Here is a 4,038-nt window from a genome sequence, read left to right on the forward strand (position 1 = left end):
CTTCTCCAGCCCATTCACGTACACTCTTTCCCTCTCTTTTCATTAACCCCTAAAAACTCTAAGTTGAGGCTGATTAAAGACCTAAGTTGGGTTTGGTTAAAGAAAAAGAGAAAAGGAAGCCACTTACGGCTCCTCTCCCATCTCATGCCTCTCTCCTATTCTCTCTCATATTCTCTCTCTTTACCTCCCTTCTTCTCTCCTTAGCTGCTACAGCCACAGCAGCCTTCCAACCTCTCTACAGCCACCTCTTTGGATGCCCAGCCATCGAACAAAACCTGCAGCCACCACTAGAACGGTTCAGCCATCTTCTTCCTTGCAGCCAGCAGCACCTCTTTGAAGCTCCATGCCCAGCAGCTCCAGATCATCTTCAACCTCCGACATCCTCTTTGTAGTTGCAGCAACATTCAGCCATCTTCTTCAAATACTCTAGCTTCAGCCAGCTCTCCATTCCAGCCACCATCCTTGCTGCAGCCCACCTCCAAGCTCCTTGCTCCAGCCAACAGCCACCAGCCAACGGCTTCTTCCACCGGTTCCACGCTCACTGCTCCAGCCAACAGCCACCAGCCAGTTCACCTCTTCTACACAGCACCCAACAGTGCCACCAACAGCTGCCATCCACAGCCTTTCATTACAGCTACAACAGCAAGCTATTACAGCAGCCTCTTTGACGCTGCAACCTCCTCCTTCAACCTTCAAACGGCTGCAGCCTTGTTCCAGCCTTCTTCACCGTGCAGTCTCTTCTATTCCCTTTTGTTTTCCCCAAGAGCTCCAACCATCTTTACTGGTGACATCACTTGTGGCAGCCAACCATCGTTCCACTCCTCCATTGCCGTAACTGCCCCTTAAGGTAAGACATATTGTATGTCTTGTTGATCTTATTAAGTACCACATGTTGGGTTTCTTGGTTGATCGTCGAAATGAGACCCTTACATATGGCTTTCATGAAAATGATGAGGAATTTGGGGTTGAAATTATTGCAAGGTAAGGCTTTCTTTATGGTGTTAGAAGGTAGGAAACCTTAAGTTTCTATTTTTTTTTTTTTTACTTTTCATGACAAAGCATGCGTAAATGAGAGGGTTCATCTAGCCGATGGATTGAACCCCTCATTTCAATGGCTATATCAAATAAATATTTCACCTCTTTCCTTTGTTTTGATTTTATATAGATTGTATAATTTAGGTATTGTTTTTTTTTTTTAATTGATTTCATTAGATACATTTCACTTGTTTCATTAATGCATGTCCTATTAGTTTATACATTTTCCATTTAGCCGTCCAGTCTAGTCATCATTTTATGCTCAATTTTTTGTCGATAAATCTCAAAAATTTTGTTATGTTTGTCTCTGTTTGTCTATGATTGTATGTCAAAAATATGGATCAGTTAGGATTTTAGAACCTTGTTAAATAAATCGAAAACCAAACTGGATTTTGGACCCTCCAGAAATTTCAATTTCTGCTTTAGCAGAAAAGAACCTCCGGCACCACCCTCGTGGGAGATCCGGATTGTCCTCCAAAAATCACAGTGTATTTATAATCGAATCTACTGATTATCTGGAAATTTTGAAGTTTTTCCAGTTAGTTTTGTCCTCTGTCAAAAATCAGATTTCCGAGCCGCCTGGGAAAATCTTGATTTTCCTTCGTCAGGGTATAGACAGACCCTAATGCACCGAGTCCACCCAATCCGTAGCTCATCTACAAAACTTTCAACATGAAAGTTGTTCCTAACATGTTTTACTGTCATTTTCCAAAATTTGGGGATTTTTGGAACTGTTTCAGTATTTTTCCCGAAATTTTATTTTCTGTCTGACAGATTCCAATATCCAGAAATTTCAGAGATTTGGGTCTCTGATAACAGTGTGCCCTTTTTCAAACCGTAACCCGAATCCCAATGTTGTCAAAATATCAAATATTCATCTGTTTGTCAGGGACATTTTCCCACAATTTCAGCCTTTTTACCATCTGTGTTCTATTTTTCCCATGTTTTCTACCGAAACCTGTCTGTTTCTCCTAAATCCTAGAGTCGCCGGATTCCGATCCGACTTGCCGGAGTGGCACAGCTCCGACCATAGGTCAAAACCAAAAAGTGTAAAAGGAAAAAATCCTTTCCTTACTGTCCTTTGTCATCCCATAAAATTTGGAAAATTTTTATGGAAGTTTGATATCCTAAATCCCCTTTAGAATCAATATTTTAGGCAAAAATCATAAAATTTAGGGTTTTTATTTGAATTTTCATATTTAAAAGTACAAAAAAAAATTAGATTTTCGAGCTCCATTCTGTTTTTAGGGTTATTTTAGGTGTTCATGCCAAATTTGGTTTAATTCCAAGTTCATTTGCTCCATGTGTTAGTTTATCTTTAAATTCAGAAGCGAAAATCAGGCGAAAATCAAGTTAAATTTGATATTTTATGATATTTTCGCCATTTTAGGGTTTGTATCATGTACATAAGCATGTAGAATCATATTAGGGTTAATTTTAATCTCATTTGCATTTTATATTTTTCAATTTTGCAAAATTTATTTCAGAAAACCCTGGTTTCAAGGCCATAGTCTTGTTATCAGGGGTATTTTGGTCATTTTAACCTAAATTTCGAAATTTCAATTTCTAATTCTCCAAAATTTCATGCATATCATCATTTTTTATCATATTATGTTTGATTTATTTCATTTGATTTTCAAAATTCCAAAATTTACAAAAATTCTTTCATAAAACCCTGATTTCAAGGTCATCAGGGGTATTTTGGTCATTTTGAACCCCAATTTCGAATTTTCAAGTTTATTTTCCAAATTTATTCATTATTTATTATGTTTATATCAAAGGGGGGTATGAATTTGGGTTTATATCTGAATAATATCCGATAATTTCTCATATTTTCGGATAAATTTAGAATAACCTACATTTTTGTGCTAACCTTGTTTTCTAGTTTTGCAGGAACATTCAAGAAGAAGACTTAGATTTTTTTTTTTATTTCAATTCAATGTAATCTCAAATGTAATAATTTGGAATAAGAGTTACTTTTCTGCTTAGAATAGGGCTGCATTGCATATAGTTTAATTTATGCAAATTTCGATATTTGATGTATGATTCATGTGCATTTATTTCAAATCCACTATGATTTACACAAATGGCACGTGCACAAGCTTTTATGGAGTTTATAAACTCGGTGGGATTCGTATTTATGGCCATAGTCAGAATACGAAGAAAACCAACATTTATGATCTTCGTATTAGCCACATTCAGCCTACACACTTAGGCTAACTTCAAAATGCACTACATTTTTCAAAGTTTTAAAAGGATTTTCCAATTCCTCAATTGAAATTCTCTTTTAAACTCATATTCATTCATTCATATCATTCAAATTGCATTATTTTCAAATTCATTTTCCAATTTCAATTTTAGATAAATCAGTTTTCCCAAAAATTTCCAAGTTTCTCAGGATTGGATTTTCTCAGAATTCCAAATTTTCAAATGAGATTTCAAGGCATTTCCCAAGTTCAAATCAAGATTTTCCTATGTTTTTAAATTCTCAAATTTCAAAATCCCAAGTTTTTAGAAATCGATTTTCTCATATTTTCCAGTTTTCCTGAGAATTTATTTTCCATTTCAAAAGTCATTTTCCAATGAATTTCTTAGATTTTCTCAGAATTCTCAAATCCATTTTCTCAGAAAAGCAATTCCAAATTTCAAAATCGATTTTCCAAAGTTCAAGTTTTCCTGAGAAATCACTTTCCAATGCAAATTTCTGATTTTCAATGAACTTCAATGATTTTCCCAGGAATCCCAATTTCAAGTACTTTTCCAATCATTTTTCCAGCATATTTCAATTTTCCAAAGCAAACATCATGTTTCTCAAACTTGCATTATTTTCAAAATTTCATAGCACAAGCCTGATTCTTTGTGCATTCTAGGAAAAATAGAGCATAATTTAGATATTTGAGTCGAGTTAAAGCACATAATTGGTCCTTGGTTTAATTACCCCTGGTAAAGGCGCCAGGAACGGTTGAACCTCGTACCGACAGGCGGATCCCATTCCACAGAATT

Source organism: Nuphar pumila, chromosome 11 (assembly GCF_984573655.1).
Source record: "Nuphar pumila chromosome 11, dmNupPumi1.hap1.1, whole genome shotgun sequence".
In the NCBI taxonomy this organism is placed as follows: domain Eukaryota; kingdom Viridiplantae; phylum Streptophyta; class Magnoliopsida; order Nymphaeales; family Nymphaeaceae; genus Nuphar; species Nuphar pumila.